At 32.1% G+C, this 19,280-nt stretch overlaps 1 long non-coding RNA gene across 1 annotated transcript; it reads left to right on the top strand.

The window, feature by feature from the left end:
* Window positions 1-6,964: 6,964 nt before the first annotated feature.
* On the top strand, window positions 6,965-17,959 carry LOC126912784 (uncharacterized). The gene is made up of 2 exons (XR_007707432.1): window positions 6,965-9,577; window positions 10,274-17,959. It is a non-coding gene; the product is annotated as an uncharacterized LOC126912784 (long non-coding RNA).
* The last annotated feature ends 1,321 nt before the right edge of the window (window positions 17,960-19,280 follow it).

The following is a 19,280-nucleotide window of genomic DNA, read 5'->3' as shown; positions in this document are numbered from 1 at the left end:
GGAAAGTGGTATTGTAAATTAAATCGTATATGGTCGAATTTCGACCACTAGGCGACCACTAGTTAAAAGTAAATCAGTCAGTGTGTCTACTATAACTTCGTAGACGAAAACAAAGCAAGATGGCCGCGATCGTGACAACTAATGTCAAAGCGACATTGGCGCTGGAGCAGTGTCGTGAACGAGTGCGAGTGTGAGCACGTGCGAGTGTGCGCACGTGCGGCGTCCCTTTCTCTTTCATATCATTTTTATTTTTTCTTAATACATACGCCCAAATACTGAAATGCTACTCAATTCTAAGTTGTACTCAAATATCGTGCTATCTCTGTCATTTTACTGAGAATGAATAGAGATAGAACTGTTCTTGAGAGCGTCTTATAATTGAGTAGCGTTTGAGTATTTGACCATTAGTGTTATAATTAGTTAAGGTAATGAAAATTTGGTTAAATTATTTATACAAAATGAATAAAATTCAAAAGTCTTTTTACTATTGGATGTAATTCATACTCATTGTTAAACGCATTTTTTTGTGATTCTGTGAACATAAAAGTGCAGTAAAAAGACATATCTTATTTTTTTACGTCTGACGTATTTTAAAAATAAAGTACCTACACATTATTTTTATTTGAAAATGATCATTGGAAAGTTTTAAAAATGGTATGATAATAAACATACTTAAGTGATTTATATATAGTTTTCTTTTTTGTGATATTAAAAGAGGTTACATTGAAATACAATTGTGTGTATTTATTCAGTCATCTTTTAGAAAATCCTAATAAAATTGTACGTTTTAGTATGATACAAGTACTAAATAATGATTACATAAATAAAATAAAAGACTTGAAGTGCTAGGCTACGAATGGATAAAAAATATGCAATTTCTTAGTTGTTGTTCGATTATTGATCATTGATTGATTATTAGTTTTTAAAAAATCGCAATGTGCTATGTAAACATTTTTGAGAACTGCTGTTTCAAATCGGTTGGTTACAGAAAAAAAATCCTAATATTTATTTTTCCAGTATTATGAAAATATGTAGTAACAAATAAAATTATTACCATAGCATTGCAATTATAACGTAATCAATTGTTTTTTTTTTCAGTGCGGAAAATTGTCGGCGGAATTTTTTCCATCAAGGGTAACAAGAAAGTGTTAATCTGTAGAAATTTCGTCTACACCGAAGTAAAGGAATCAGAGAATGTGACTCGGTGGAAATGTAAGAACTCCCAATGTCCAGCTTTCATACTGATGGATACGGCACAGAATAAAAACAGAATAAGTCAAGAATATGTCAACCATAACCACGAGACTAATGCTTCTTGGGTTGATAATAAAATTAGGTTTAATATCCAACTTTAATTAAGTATACTACCTGTAAGGTTTGACTGAAATATCTGTACTACTGTTACTGATGGACTCAGAGACATTTAATAATGATTTAACTATTCCTTAGTAACATTTTTGAATCGACAATAATTGCTAACAACTGGGTTAAGTAACTGTTAAATGACTCTGAGTATGGCCTTTAGACATGATGTCCACGGCGTATCATTTGACGAATGCAAACAAGCTACAAATGCTGGTATCTTGCTTAGAAACTTGTAACTGTGAAGCGGCAATAGAAGGCTGCCTCTCGTTATTTGTCGGTTGCAAGCATTCGCCAAATGACGCGTAACCACATCACTTACATCCACTTCACTCTTTTTTAAAACCGAAAAAAAAAAACATGTAGATCTTTGTGTAAGTCCATGTCTGTGCGGTGCGGAAATTTAAATCGCATGGATTTATTTCCGCACTGCGTTGCGTCTTATCGCAAAATATTTATCGTTTGCGCAGATACTTCCATTAGAGTCGAGAAAGTCTTCTACCTATGGAAGGGCTAAGAACTTTCAGTCAATCTATAGTTAGATAAGAATAAAGTTAGATAGTTAAGATATACGAAAAAGTTTCGTAAACATATTTTTTACTTTTTTTATTGTGTAAATAAAAAAAATAATTGTTCGATTTTATTACGGCATAATGATGATGATACAATTATTGTAGGCCTGTATAAATATAGGTGCGCCAGTATTTTATTTACCGCTTGTTTTTTTAGATTAAGTGTAGTTATGTTTGTCATTTCAGATTTTATGTGGCACAAATAGTTTAGATACTTTTCTGTGTATAAGAAACTTATTTGTTCATATCTGTCATTAACACATATAGCATCTAGGTATCTGTCTCTACTAAACTTAAATGTTGTTTATTCCATAACTGTAAAGTCCAAAATGTATCAAGGACATTGGCACTTGTTTTGACAGAATTTTATTTGATTAATTAAGTCTTCCGTTAACACCCAAGTTTGCCAATCATAGGTAGGTATGGCAAAATGCAAAAAAAAAATGTTATAAAAAATTCTAAATTACATAAGAATATTCAATGTTCATGTTTTTTTTTTCTAGTCTTGTTATACTGTTACTATGTATAAGTTGTACTGTGTTTACAATAAAAGTGCTACTTTAATAATGCACAATTTTTCTTTGTTCTTTTTTAACTTAAAGATTTGACAATAGGTAAGTAACTTTTTGGGCTTATAATTTCTCATTATAAGTTTGAAATCGCCAACCCGCATTGAGCAAGCGTGGTGATTAATGCTCAAACCTTCTTCATATGAAAAGAGGCCTTTGGTCAGCAGTGGCCACTTATAAGCTGTTGATGTGAAGTTGCCTTCATTCCAGGCATCTTTTAATTGATGATGATGAACTAATTAAACTTTTTTTATCTACTTTCCAGGTGAAATAATGCAATTAGTGTCAGGAGCTCAAATCTTCAGATACCAGGGCTTTACATACAGTTCGCACGGTATGTCTAAGAACCTAAGAACACGCTACAAATGTTCATCAGCCATGAAGTATAATTGTAAGGCTTTCTTAGTTGCTGACTGCAATTTGAGAGTTGTATCTGGTGATATCTACCATAAGCATCCCGCCCCTGTTTACAACATGCACGCCTCTGGAAAATGGAGTCTAAATCTTAGTTGTAGAAGTAGACCCCAAAGACGACTAAAACATAATCAGGTAGTTTATAAACCGTATGCAAATGCAGAATCAAGTCTCTTTTAAAAAAAAATATGTTTTCTATTTTTCTTAATTTCTATAATGTCCTTAACTTTTCTGGACGTTCTTCTAATTCTCATGTCTCTTATTATTATTTTCGATCAAATAATTGATTCTAACGTTTATGCGAATATTAAAATAAAAAAGGTAAAATTGTACCGCAATATGTTCGTATTTATGCACAATGGAACAACGCGTAAAATTTGCTTTTTTTTGAAGAATACCAATTTAAAAATGGTCTAAATACTTATACCAAATTATTTTTTCCTTGGAAATAAGGTATATTAAAAGCAGAACAGAACCAACACCAACAACAAACATTATACTATAAAGCAAAACTGAAATCTCAGAAGTGCGTTTTTGTAGACTGGTTCATTTTTGTATAAATACGGAGATTTATGTTCCTTTATGTTCCGCGCATAGATTTTTATTGTAAATTGTAACATCGATATGTATTCGATTGTACATGATTTAATAAAAAAATGTCAAATAGGAAAAACTGATGGGTATTATTATTACTTCTAACATAAATATGTTATATCATTTTGACGCGAAATATAAAATTTTTTTGTTCAACGATTGAGGACTTTTAATCAGCGCACCTGGTTTTTTTTTGTAGTGTACCCTAGTACCTACTTCAGTATTTTTTTAGGCATAGTTATTTCACATTATAGTAATTTGACATAATTTGTTTTGAAATAGAGTAATTAGACGTTCCGAATAAAACTGAAAAACTATGTAATGGTTGGTTTGTATACGTATTAAAATTGTATAAAGGTAAAGGTTTTATCATAGTACATAATTATGTGAATAGCCAAACGGATCATATAAAATTAAGCTCAATTACTGTAGATGTACCGTTTAAATTTCCTTTTCACATAATTTTCAGTGCAACTTATAACAGTGCAGGGTTCAAGCAAACCACAGTTGATGAAGGATGGGTACACATACTACAAACACATAGCTCAGAAATCGGGCGATAGATGGAGCTGTTCACGAACTTCGAAATGTAGAGCTTTTCTCTTGGTGGATAAAGATTGGGTAATAGTAAAGAGCTACGAGGAACATTGTCACGACAAATTAAGGTATCATAAAATGTCTGACGGCACATACTTTAGGTTATGTTAGGTTAAATTATTACTCTTCAGTACCTTTAGTACGAGTTTGTTTTACGTTTAAAGTAATCGAAACGAGAGCACGTTCGGCGCTCTAATTGGTTGGTTTATTCGAGCCGGCCAATCATAGCACTAGACAATTATAGTTAAATTTAATAATAGTAAAAAAACGAAAACCTTTTAAATGCGGTATAAAATGCGACTAAGAATTCGTGTTTTTAACCTAAATATTTTCTATAAAATTACATATTATGTACCTAAGTATATTTTCAAACCATTGGTTTATGTAAAGAATGTACTCGTATGTTCTTTCTTTCTTTTTTCTGTATGTTCCATTGTGTGTGTATAAATTGTAGTAAATCATATTTTATTATAAACCTTTGTTTTATTATATTGTTCTGAAGTGAGTTTGTGATCTGAAATCTTAACGGAATAAAATCTTTACATGACCCTTGCCTGGACGGATTATGACGTATGACAAATCATCATAATTATGGTAATTTTCTCTGTTATACCCATTCATATCTATTTACACAATAGAAAACACATTATGTCTCGCGTGGATCTGCATTCATACCAAGGATTAAAGATATACATCATATTTTTCTTTCTTATTCTTTTGAGAACCTTTAGAAACCAATTTTATCATACACGTCCTGTTTACTGAATAGCAAGAAAGATACAATTATGATTTATCTTTCTAATGAAATCTAGACGTTAATTAGGTTAAGGCTAATGATAATAATGTATTAAGTATTTTAATATAGGATTTTCCTCTCTAGTTTCAGTGAAGAAAATAAAGGTGGAAAAAAATGGAAAAGAGTATCTATTGGTCGACGGCTATTCATTCTACTTTCACAAACGTTTGGCTGATGGGAAAAAGCGGTGGCGATGTACATCAACGTGCTCCTCATACGTATTAACGACATGTGATTATGTCCTAACTAAAAACGTACAAAACCACACCCACCGTAAACCCAATTATATGCAGCTGTCCAATGGAAATTATTTGAAAGTGTAGCAAGACTGCAATTCAAGTTTTTAAATCGACATGGTCACTAGTAATATCATTAGAACTTAAAACGGGATATTTACCAATATGTTTATTAATTTTTGTGAGTTTCCGATATCGGATTAACTGATCGTTTTAAGTTCTAATGATAAGACTGCAATTTGTTTGGAGGCTGGATTAGGGTCGATTTAAATAGTACTTTTTGTGTGCTTTTCCACCGGAGATGTGCTATGCTACGTTCTTGTGCGTTTGACTTCCACCAATCATATTCATTGGTACACATAGCTTAGCACTGGTGGAAAAGGACTCAGCTAAACTGTTTTTATATGGGAAGATGGCTTCGCTACTATCGATACACCGTATACTCAAGCTAACTATCTTCCTCGCACAGCTACTTAGCTGACACAGCACATAGTTTTACAACTTAGCTATTACATATTTGTAGCTTAGCTACAAAGCACATCTCTGGTGGCCTAAAGCGGCCGATGAGTTAGGTTAGTGAAATAAAAAATACGCCAATTATATTTGGCGTATTTTTTATTTTTTAAAAAAATACGCCGATTATAATTGGCGTATTTTTTATTTTTACATTTTCAATTGATTAGATTCGATACCATTAGGAGCCTTTCCGCATAGCAAAATAAAATACACGCGGATTTATTTCCGCACCGTGTCGTGTAAAATTTTCATGAAATCGCAGAATTATTTTCTGTGTTATAGAATTGCAAATTAAATGGGTGAATTTTATTTCGTTGTGCGGAGTTTTTGGGAATTATATTTGAAATGACAGGTATTATAATAATAAGTTGCTATTTAGTTCAAAAAATCAAAAAGAAAAAATGTGAGTAACTCAGTACCTAATACTTTTTGTAATATGTTGTGGATATAATACGTGTACCTATATTATTACGCAAGAGCGACTCTTGCATTGTGCTTGTATGTGATGAAGTATGAACTTAAAAAGATTTCTATCAAACCTCGAATTAATGACATCAGTTAAATCTGAAACTATTTTTATATTTTTTCTTACATGTTAATTGTTAATACTATATTACATTCAAACATAGGTTATATTCTTAATACTATAATTACTTTTATATCACTAATAAATTTTTAAGAAAAAATTGCTATTTTTTTTTATCTAAGTTAGATTCAAGTTGTAGGTTATTTTCTTCTATGGTATAGGGTGGTAAACGGCGCCGCGCATGAACACCGACATCAACACAGGAGTTACAAGTGCGTTGCCGGCCTTATTGGGGGAATTTGAAGATTGGCATTTGGGAATTGAAGATAGGGAGATTAGAGAGAGGGGCATTGGACCGAGGCTTGAGATGTTTAAGGAGGTTATCAGTAAAAGCCCTCAAGAGTTGGCATTTTTGACAATAGTCGCTGAAATAAATATACTTGCAGTTATATTAGGCGTGAAAAATTCTTAACTCCACAAATATAATCAAAGATATACCTATATTGTTTAATTATAAGTTTTTTCTGTATGTTTTAGTAATGAGGATAACGATGGATAGCAGTGGAAAAGAGCGTTTGATGGTCGATGGCTACTCGTTCAACTTTCATAAACTCTTGGCCGAGGGAGCAGCTCGATACAAGTGCACGTCCAAATGTACCTCGTACCTCATATTGTCAAAAGAAGATATCATAACTAAAGTGATACATAAACACAATCACCCTAGACCTAATTATATTAAACTGGGCAATGGAAACTATTTGAGAGTGTAAAAGATGTGTAATTGTGTGAGTGATGTTACTGAAGGTCCAATTACCCCACTCCCTAAATCCCGATTCCTCAACAACCCATAAATTCCTAACCCCTAAAAAGCCGGCTACGCACTTGTAACGCCTCTAGTGTTTCGGCTGTGTAAGGACAGCGGCGGTTGCTTACTAGCAAGTGATCCGTGTGTTCGTCTGCCGGCAAGTACCACAAAAAAAGGAATGTAATTTACAATAGTACCGTAAAACATGGCAACTTTACCATATTTTGTAACAAAAATCGAAATATATTTTTAACCATAAGACGCATAGAAACCAAAACTATATATTTAAAATTGTAGTCTATCTGGCTCACTTTACTGTAATCGTCATTATATACAAACGCTTACTTTAGCCGTAGTAAAGAAAAAACAACATGGGTAAAGATACCAAATTTTTGGCAACTTTACCTACGCGCCGTATTCATCGTGTATTGCATATTAAAGAGTTGTTGAGGTACAGAGGGCTTCATCTAGGACCTCTTCGTATTATAATGCAAACAATATGAGGAAATCTATAAAGATAACGGCTACACAGACAGTAGGTATAGTTGCCACGGGTTTCATCGTAATTTACATACAAATAATTTGTTACGCTCGGGGTTGTCAAAAAAAGAGGATTTTTTTATGACATGTATATTTAAAAAAGAAATTAATAAACCTTAAACCTAAAGTAAAAAAAAGCATAAATATCTGACAAAAATATTGTTCCCTTTTAAACTAAATTAAGTTCTAAAATTTTAAGTATTTATGTTTAAAATTGTAAAAAAAGGCTACAAAATAATGTTTAATCTTTTGACTTTTTAATTTTTTGACTTCACTATCTCCATAGCTAATTTTAACATTACTTTCGTATACTTTTTATATTGTCTAGCTCCGAGTTTTCTGCGGTTTTGTTTCATGTGAGCCATTTTGGCTCTAAAACAAAAGGTATTATTAAATACATTATAACTTATCATCCAGGATATTCACTATTATGCTGGGAAATTTAGGTATTCGAAAATGGTTACATACACACAAACAAGGAAAAAAACATTTATTGCCAACCCTAACTGTAAGTAAAGTTGCCACAAAGCAGGCCGTGGCAACTTTACCTAACCTGTGTCAACATTACCGAAGCGATTATTTATCAATAAATTAAAGAAAAAGCAATTGCTGACATTACAACAGTAATCCCAACTATATTATACATACAAGATCAAAATTTCACTCACCTGTGACAAATAATTTAGGCTCTGTGAGCACTATTTAGGAACTACTAACTTTTAGCACATTTTCACGCACTACACTGTAACGGCCATTACTGGCATAATAGCAGTCTTACGTCTACGCAAAATATAGTAAATATTTCCTTTTGAAGTCTAAAAAATACTACTATTACAAAACAGAATTCTAATGGGTAGATTTTTAGATAAATGAGTTTATACCGAATACCTATAGTATGGTAAAGTTGCCAAGGGTCTAGTAAAGTTGCCATAGTTTACCGGTATTAAAATCAATTCAAAAATTTTATTATAAGATTGACCTATGAATAAATTAATGATATTTTATTTATAGTGTCAATTTATTTAATTCTATTTAACATCATTAAGAGCATATCCGCACAGCACAATTTGCGCGGATTTATTTCCGCACAGCATTGCGTCTTTGCGTAAACTTCAGATTATTTCTAGCGCCAATTTTATTGCCTGTGCGGATACTTCCATGACAAATTCTTCTTCCATTCCATTAGAAAATTGGAAACAATTTATATATTTTTTATCCTAAATGTTAGTAAGTAATGTAGTGTACATACATATGTACCTACATAATTATATAGAATTAATAAATGGTGATATGGATATGGGTAACTAATTTTAATATTTTTGTATATTATTCTTGCGATGACTAATCAAGATTACTGTTATTTTTTTATTTTATTTTACTAGTAAAAGATCTCAAGTGTTGTTTTTTATTGTGCCATAGTCGAATATTTTGTGGTATCGATTATGGCAATTTTAATAAGATAAAAAGACTAATTACTCGTATATCTCATCGTTATTATTTTAGTAATTGCCAGAATGTTATTTTATCTACCTCCTTAAGGTCTTTTACTATTTTTATTAGGTATTAAATAGAACAATTATATGGCAACAAAGGTATATGCTTTAATAAAATTTTATTACTTACAATTTTTTTTTATTTATTATTAAGAATATTTGAGATACTATACATTTTGTGAGTTGTTTTGTATAAAATATAATCAGACCCTGAAAGACATGTGCCAAAAAGCTACTATGGTTTAACAACTAAGAATTCCTTCTAAGAACTACTTTTCTCTTCTTTCAGTTCACTTAATCGACACACTCAACGGTAAAACGTGGGCCTTATTCCGTGAACACCCATATTTCTACAGATACAAAACTAAAAATGGACATAAATGGGTATGCACCACGTTTCCAAGATGCAAGTCGTTCATCTTTCTCGATGACGACAACAATTTACTGGAGTATCTATGGAACCATGAACATAAGAACAGACCGATGATCAAATGCCCCAACGGAAAATACATGCACTAACTGTTACCTTGGACAACTACAATAGGGATGATGACGGGGTATGAAAATTAAAAATCTATTTAATTCTTATATTTAGTCGCTTACTTAGGTAATGAACAAGTATTAGACACACATTTTTTCATTTTGTCATATAAGATCACAATACTTAGTTAAAACAAATCAAAGTTTAGGAGTGAGGGCAAAAACGTCATTTCTACGTATATATTGTACCTAGAAGTGACGTCACGCGATATTTCAAATCGATATATCTTAGAAAGTATTTGTTTCCGTAAGAAAATAAATAAATACGTGTCTAATATTTTAAAATAAACACAAGACAAACATTAAAATAAAAATGAGTCATTTACCCTATTTACTGATAACAGGGTAATGTCTCATGACATGTGCATGATTTGATTTTCTTATCATTTCTAAAGCTTCGTTTGGTGCTGGTATTTCATGGTATATCCTTCCATCTACACCCATTCATCTACAACACATCAAACTCCTTACTTCATCCCCCCAAAAACTGTATTTAATAATACTAACTTATAATGGGTTTGCCAAAGTAATGCCTGAATCTATCCTTTATGTATTTATAGATTTTAACCAATTTACTAACGTCTCATTATATTTGGTGTGCAATGTTTTCATTGTTGTATTATCAGTATTGGACATAATGTAAATATGTTTTACCAAAATTTGCTATGGTTGTAATTCATTTCTTTAATTTTGTTTTTATTTTTCTTTTTCAGTTCACATAATCGACACGAGCAGAGGTAAAAAGCCTTATTCCGAGATCACCCTTATTTCTACAGATACGATATTTCCAAAGTGCAAGTCGTTTCTTTATCTTAATCATAATAATAAAGTGGGATATTTCTGAAATGATGAACATACAAACGGACCGGTAATCAGATGTTCGAATGGGGAAAAACATATTATATACGTAGGACGTAAATGTATAATGAAATAATCTTTATCTTTATTCTTATTAAAAAAAAATACACAAATCAACTCAAAATTGTTTTATTTTTAATATAGCTTCCAATAAGCCATAACCTTAATACCCAATTCCTTTTGAATCCCTGTTGAAGAACTTAAAAAGCTTAATGTTTACTATAAACAGAAGATGTTTTATATGAAAATATTTTAGGTATCATTACAAAATCAATTTGAATGCTATGAACTATGTGTTATTTGTATTTTTAATATTTCTTTGTTACCTATGTCTATATACTGACTTGAGACAACAAATTAAACGAATATGCTTTGCATTTCTTCCTTCCAAAAGTATTTTGTTTTGTTTTATTATTTGGTTTTTAATATGGTATCTTTATTTCAGTGAAACTAATAACAATGCTCAACGGTAAACAGCTGGTTGTGTACAAAGGATATACATTTTATAATCAGTATGCTAAAAAAGGACCTGCTTCGCTCGATAGATGGCGGTGTACCAGTCAACCGAGGTGTAAATGCTTTCTGATTCTAGATAAGTCGCTGGTAATCCACGAAGCTCAATGTGACCATATGCATCCCAAAAAGACTCTCATTAAAAATCATTGTGGAAGGTATATTCGAGTTTAGAATATAAGTTATTCATTGAATATACTCAGTAGCTATGTACTCGGTGATACCTCAAAAAAAAACACAAAAAGTTAACGGCGTCATTATCTTCAAACAAAAGTTAACAATTCTGCCGATTGGAACTTGAATTTGGTTTCAATAAATTAAAATAAGGGATCGGATAAAAATAAGGAGGATAATAAGCTACCACGATGCTTAATAACGCAGGAGAATAATGATATCTTAAATAAAAGTTAAAGTTTTTTTAAGAAACACGCTACTGTTGGTATAACTGGGTGGTGGGTTATATTAGAAGAAAGCTTTATCGTGCTTTTTTACGAATCTGCTCTTAATTTGGTTATATTTTATAATAATTTTATTTTAAATCACTTGAATAATATAGTCATTTATGTCTAATTTAATTTAATTCCAATTGATTTACCATGCAATTTAGAGTAAGTATATACTATGTATATTTTTTAAATAGTAATGTATAAATCAAATATAATAGCTATATTTGCTGTTAAAAAGGTGTACGTAGTACATAATGATCAAGGTTTTAGATTATTTAAGTTACATAGATGTCTCTTTGTTGTATGTAATAGGCGTGCAAATATTAGCTCTTAATTGTTGCAATACTACATATAAAAATAAATATTTTATTTTAAACTAAAAATCAGTTTCTTTTTTCCATGTTCCTGACACGAATGTTAAATATGTCGACGGATTTTCAACGAAAGGGGAAACAAGTAGCTTAAGTTATTTTACCTCATGCTTGAGGAGTGCACATTAACCTCCGGGCTACCATGACACTAACACCTTTAGTTAAGTCCTAAACTTAGAAATGCTTTTGTTCAGCATTAACAAAAAAACCTCATGCTGTGTATATATACGCTTCTTATCCTAACCTCTTAGAATATGTACCAAATTATTTTACTCTTTTCCTATTCCAATATGCTTGCGCTTTACGTGTGAATGGCCTGACTGCAAATGTTTATTAGAACATTTCTTCTTTCTTTATATTTATAATGCAATGCAATAACTAATATGAAATTCATACATGATAAAAACCAAAGATAATCGATATAAATGTGAGTTTTTTTTAATCAATCCATTTTTGTTTATCCTTGAAAGTTTATTAACATTAACATTTGTTTTAGCGAAACTAATCACCTTACTCAATGGGAAAAAGCGTCTTCTCTACGAGGGATATACGTACTATGTGCGTTATGAGTCTAAACACAAAAATGAGACACACTGGGCCTGTTCACAATATCCTAAGTGCAAAGCCAATCTTTACGCGAACATTCACCACGTTGTATCCAAAACGATTGGAGAACACTGTCATGGAAAAAAGAAGATGTATGTTAGTGCTTCGGGACTATATGTTGTATACTAGTTCCTTTTAAAGCTCGCAGAAAGCCGCGGTATATAAGTCGCTTCTTATCAATAATGCTGATGTCATTGAAGTAGCCATAAGCTAAGTCAATTTGTGACATGATTATGATTAATATCTATAGGTATATTGCAATTTAAATAAAATTATGACTTTATTTTTATATAGTAATCTACCACATACACACCTAATTATAGTGATCAAATGTCTGCCATAATGTCTATAAGAATACTAAGTCTACCTTGAAACGAATAAAACGCTTTTTTTAAAAGTAACAGAAAGTAATTTTCATTAACATGTGTTATGAATGTACTCCTGTATTCTTTAGTCAAAAATGTCTCATTTATTATTTCTCTGTTGTCTGTCTGCTGTTTTTTGTTGTGTCTCTCTTTTATGTAGGTACCAAAAGTTGCTAAATTAATGTATAGAATAATATTTTAAGTCAGTTTTATTATCGAAGAGATGTGTTCAATATTCCAAAGACCCACCTCATCATAGGTGTAATTTTAAAGGATGCCCTATAAAAAGCCACCGGCTTTAACATCGTTCAAATATGCAATGGAAATAACTCCTTATCCACGAGGTTTAATCATTTCAATTAAAAATGTCTTAATACAGTATTCCATATTTATTTTTCAAATAAAATCATTCATTGCCATACTCAGAGCCATTTAATCTTAATCTTTAGTAATAGTTTTTGGAACAAAATCGTTACTCAATGTCTGAGTACAGAAATTACTCATAATCACATATATTATACTTTCTTAATCATTTAATTTGTTTTAGTGCAAATAATAAGAGTGGAAGATGGCAAAGAGTTTTTGAAATACAACAACTATTATTATACAAAAGTTCCGTATCTTAAAAGGAAATGGAGGTGTGTGAAAACGAATACGTGTTATGCCAGTATTAGTATAGATGATGATGGGAGACTGAAGCAGTCTCGGATCCATGATCATCCACCTAAAGGGTTCCATAAGACTAAGGATGGGCAGTACATTTGAAAAGACATCTGTAGGTAGTCTCTACATCAACAGCGTGTACCAACTCACTGTGGGACTTTAGCCCATCAGGTCCCATCAGGTTCAGAGATTAAGGGGACTGGGAGTGCACCTGTGTTTGTAACACGTTTGTGCACTATAATATCTCCTAGGTAGGGGCCTAGTTTAGTTAGACTTGACACATAATTGAAATCGATTGGGAGGCTTTATAAAAGGACCCAAGACACACACATTCTCTGAAAATGTACTATAAAAACCCTGACGAAATGTATATTTGTAATACAAGAATTTTATGGCATGAGGACTGAATGGATGGCTATTACAAATGTGACTATTAATTAATAAATGACGTGTTATGGCAATAGAAGAGGAAGCTAGTGGTGTTTGTTTTATTTTTTTTACTCGTATTCTGCCTGTTCAATGTGTTACCCTGATTTGCAGGTCCTGTACCCTTAGTACAAGTTTCCTTTACGTTTAAAGTAAATCAAACTTATACTAAGAGTACCGATCCTATATCCGCATACCTCTATTACTCCCTATGTTATTTTGTTAGCTTTTTTCTATTCACTAATTTAGTAACGGTAAAACGGGGTGAATAAGGGTTCGAGTTCGAGTTCCTATTCACCCCGTTTTACCGTTATATCAAAACAAAAATTATTATTAATTTCTGAATTCTTTTTCAGGGGAATTTATCACTACAATTCAAGATAAAACTTTGTTTAGATATAAAAGTTATTGTTACGCTAGAACCTCGAAAGACTATATTTGGCGATGCGTTCATACGAGTTCCTGTTACTCCTCCTTGATCATTGATGGTCAATGTAATGTGATTAAGCAACCGAAAGAACATTTACATCCACCCAAAGAATATATTAAAACTCAAACCGGAAAATACGTCTCTGTTACTATTCCAAAACAAAAATTGGCTAGCCAGTGGTATGCTGGAGTGAATAGAAAACATACTGTCTCGCGTAAAACTACGCGAGACAATATGTTTTCTATTGTGTCTCTTATGCCGGAAGACATGGTTAAACCCTAATAATGTGAAACTCAGTTAAGTTAACGAATCCTCTTCTGTCATTTATTCTTACGATCTAAGTATAGTCGAATTACATATTATTATAATGTGTTTGTGTTTTTATTTCCTACATTTTATTTAGTAAATATTTTAAAAACATTTATATTTTATTTTTATTTAAAACCAAATTTTCCATATTCCTCTTTTTACTTTAAGTTTTTTTTTTTATTTTAGTGTTAAGTTTAAAATTTTATTTTACATTACGATCGAAACTGACGATTAAAATTTCTTTCAGTACAACTGATAACGACGGTTCAGGACAAATTGCTGTTGAAGTACAAAGGGCATTATTACTCGAAGACTCCATACTTGAAGAAAAGGTGGCGTTGCATCAATACTAACAACTGCTACGTCGGTGTTATTGTGAACAATGACTTCTCTATCAAGAAGGAACCTGGTGAACACTGTCATCCACCGAAGTTCTTCGTGGAAACCGAGGATGGCAGATACAAACTTGTCAAAGATAAGGATTATGGGAATAAGTCCAGCGATTATATCGTTTACGAATACTAATGTTTAATGTAACAGTCTAACTGCCGCACTTAGAGACATTTAATGATGACTTAAACTATTCCTTAGTAACGATTTTGTTCCGAAAACAATTGCTAAGTACTGGTTTAAGTAACCATTGAATTACTCTGAGTACGGCGGTAATTATCGTAACTACAGATGATTTCTTGGTCGTCGTTTTTTGAAAAAGTTTTGTTCTTAGTTTGATCTGTATGTTGGTATATTTGTAAGCGATTATCTCGCGTTTGGCTGCACCGATTTAGATGCGGATTCCAGCATAGTTGTTTTCAGACTTAGGTGAAGGTTTAACGGATATTACCTGGCTTGAACAAAAATGGAGGCGGATGCCCTTTTTAAAAAGGGTTTTTGACATATCAACTGGTTTAAGAGGCAATTTAAAAGATATAGGTACCAACATGTTCATTTCTATTCGTAATAAGAAACTTCAAAATAGGTTCAGTTGACAGAAAATTATGTCTATAATTTGAGAATCGACAAAACGCACTGAGCAACATCTCTTTGTCTGTCTTCTCTAAACAATTTAACCTTCTAAACGCCAGAACACAACAACTTTATCTTATACTATTCATTTAGGCAAAAACTTACTTCTTATTTCATAATAATATTGACTTTATACCTGCCTCGTTGGTCGAGTGGTTGCAAGTGCAACTGCCGGGCAAGAGGTTTCCGTTTCGATTCCCGGGTCGGGCAAAGTATTGCTTGGCCCTTTTCATATATATTTTTTTGCTGTAACGTGCACCTCCGCCTATCCATTCTGGGATAAAAGGCGTGACGATACGATACGATATTGAGTTTTTGGTGATATTTGAAGAGTATATATATGTTAAGGACATTTTTGATGCTAAACGATGATCGATTATTATTATTTTTTGTTCGGTTAGACTGTTATAATTACCTATCACAATATAATTAACTTTATATTGAAATATTTTTAGCGATACCTACATATATAACGCTTAAATATTATGTAGTTACTCTCTTACCTCTTATAATTAAGTAATTTGGTAGTGGGGAAAATATCTTAGTATATAATATGTATTTCTCTTTTTCTAAATAATGTGTGTTTAGGTTAGTTATTAGTAAAATGTATACTACGCATGCGTAGGAAGATTTTGTCAAATTAATGACGAATAGTAATGTAGCAATTAATTATGTATGTGAGTTTATTGTTATGTTATCGGCTTACTCACGTGAGTCGACTAGTTTCAAGCAATGCTAGAGGCTCATATTAATGAGCAGCATTCCGCGACACACGACGCGGGAATTGTCGCGCTGCTATTGGCTACTACAATCGTCGTTACGTCAGTAAGCCGATAACATAATAATTAATTTAGTATATATCACGAAGGTAATAATAATATGTAATGAGTTAAATAATAACCTTTCAATTGGAATTGTGTTGTTATTTATTTAAGTAATGTGTTTTAATTATTTCTTTGTTATAAATATCTTTTGTTTCATTACACGTTGGTTCAGTACTCGAAATGTAACGGTTGCTGTGCAACCTGATATTTCTTTTTAACCGACTTCCCAAAAAGGAGGAGGTTCTAAATTCGGCCGGTATGTTTTTTTTTTCTATGTATGTACACCGATTACGCCGAGGTTAATGGACCGATTTGCGTGATTCTTTTTGTCTTTGACGCGCAATTTCTCAACTGAGGTCCCATTTCAAATTTTTGAACAATGCATTATCTAAACTGCAATTTGTGCGAGAAATTAAAACTACCTACTATAATATAATATCCCTTATATAAAATGATTTAAATAAAATATCCCTGATTAAAAAGGTTTTCTCATAAAATAATTGGTACTGAGCAACGGTTTTGAAGCTGTATCTCTTTGTCATTACAATATGTATAATATGAGATTATATGCACTTATATTATTAAATTTGAGTAAAATTAAGTAACATAACCATATCTACATATTTGTAGCTAAACTTGTATAGTTCTCGTCATATTAATGTGCGTGTGCAGATTACAAAGAAAAAAAAAATGTTTTTTATAATAACAATTTAAAGTTTCCTGGGGTCTGATGGACCCTACCCGACTATATACAGGTTAACGTACCACATTTTTGATGTCGAGAATTATACAAACAACTTCTTTCTTATAAAAATTTCTAATTATAATAATGTCATGATATTAATGTCTTCTGTAACGATTAGTGCACATAATCTAGTGCTAAACTGTTTAGATACTAGAATTCTAGATGGATAAATTATTTGTGAACTTTAGTACATAGGTGACGTAGTTATAAGAAAATCGCTTTCGGCTTTTGTTTTAAAATTTTAAGCATTCGTTCTTCAGTACCCTTAGTACGAGTTTGCTTTACGTTGAACGAAAACGAAAAGAGAGTGCGTCCGGTGCTCCTATTGGTTAGTTCATTCGCGCTGGCCAATCAGAGTGCCGAACGCGCTCTTGTTTCGTTTTCGTTCAACGTAAACTCGTTCTAAGGTTACTAACAAATGTTAGGTTTACTGTAAAATTTTTTGCTTAATATTTTATTATTTTTCTCTGAATTTTGTGGAAATGTAACATAATAATCTTTGTTATAGATACCTCTATAATATCTAAGAGTAATATGATCTACCTGTACCTTCATCACAACTGAGGCTAGTTTTAGGCAAAAAATTACGGTAAACCAAAACGCTTTTGATTTAATTAAATTAATTTAGTTATCGACTGTGCGGCCAACTTAGTTTTTTTTTATTTTTAATAATTAATAACTGGAAATACCTATTTTATCAAAGTATTGTATCAATTTCTTTTGAGAATTTTTGACAAAAAAGTAATATGATTTTGCGTAATTGGTCTCGCAGTCTTAATTGTATTCTTTTATTTTTTGGTGTAATAAAGTGTTAAGTAACTATTACTGTTTCATTATCAACTAACCACTTGGTATTACAGTCATTTGAAACAAGAATCTGGTGAAGCTACACATTGGAACGAACACCTAGAATTCTAAAAACTAAACGTGGTACTAATATATAATATGATATTAATATATAATTATACATAGCTAGGTCTATGGCAGGTTTAAGAATTCACAATTTATCAATGTAGTTTTTCAGCTCCATATACAGAAATACGGGTCACAAATGGACTGACATACCTAATGTATAATCATTATACATACAGTTTTACATTTAAAACGAATGCTGGCACTAGATGGCGTTGTCCGTTTATAGGTATTACCTACCAGTAATTACATTGCCTAGTCTTCTAGGGCTACGCTCAGAATAAATTAATCGTTTGTTTATCTATCTTGATTAATAACAAAGTTGTACTTCGATTTTTAACAACAGGAGACTTAGCGTAATCTCCTTGAGACGGGGTCTACAGACAAATAATACTTGTGCGAACTGCTAGGGAGTGGAACGCCTTGCTGGATTCCGTGTTTCCTGATGGATATAACCTGGGTGTCTTCAAAGCCCGAGTGAATAGGTTGCTTATGGGCAGACGTGCTCCATCGTAGGCCGCATCATCACTTACCATCAGGCGAGATAGCGGCCAAACGTCGGTCCATTTAACATAAAAAAAAATATCTAAGATTAAAAAAGCAACTGAAATATCTATCAATCTTAATTCAAAATTGTCAATTTATCAATGTCGTTTTTCAGCTCCATATACAGTACGGCTCACAAATGGTCGGACATACCTAATGTACGATAATTACACATACAGTTTTGGTTTTAAGTCGAATGCTGGCGCTAGATGGCGTTGTACGAAGACACGATTATGCAAGGCTTTTATCCTGATTGGGAGTAATGGAGATTTTATAAAGGCCGAAGGATACCATGACCATAAGGCCCCTCAATATCATCGTCTTTCCAATGGCACCTATACGAAGATTGACTAAAATATTGAGCTGTTTGTATTTTTTCAATTATACAACATTATAACTTTGCATTTTAGTAAGTAACTGCTCTACAGAATTATTTTTTGACTGCACGGTTGGTGCGGTGGCAGGGCAACCAGCAGCCGCTCAACGTGTAGCGAGTTCGATTCACGCACGAACTCCTTGTGTGATCCATAAATTGTTGTTTTGGATCTGGGTGTCATGTGTATATAAACTTATATGTTTGTAAGCGCATCCACGACACAGGAGAAAATCCAAGTGTGGGGCAACGTTTTCGTAAAAAAAAAACAAAATCTAAAGTTTGTTTTCGCATTTACGTTTATTTTTTA

Source organism: Spodoptera frugiperda, chromosome 30 (assembly GCF_023101765.2).
Source record: "Spodoptera frugiperda isolate SF20-4 chromosome 30, AGI-APGP_CSIRO_Sfru_2.0, whole genome shotgun sequence".
NCBI lineage: Eukaryota > Metazoa > Arthropoda > Insecta > Lepidoptera > Noctuidae > Spodoptera > Spodoptera frugiperda.
Note: the sequence above shows the minus strand (reverse complement) of the source record. Positions and strands in the feature narration are given on the sequence as shown.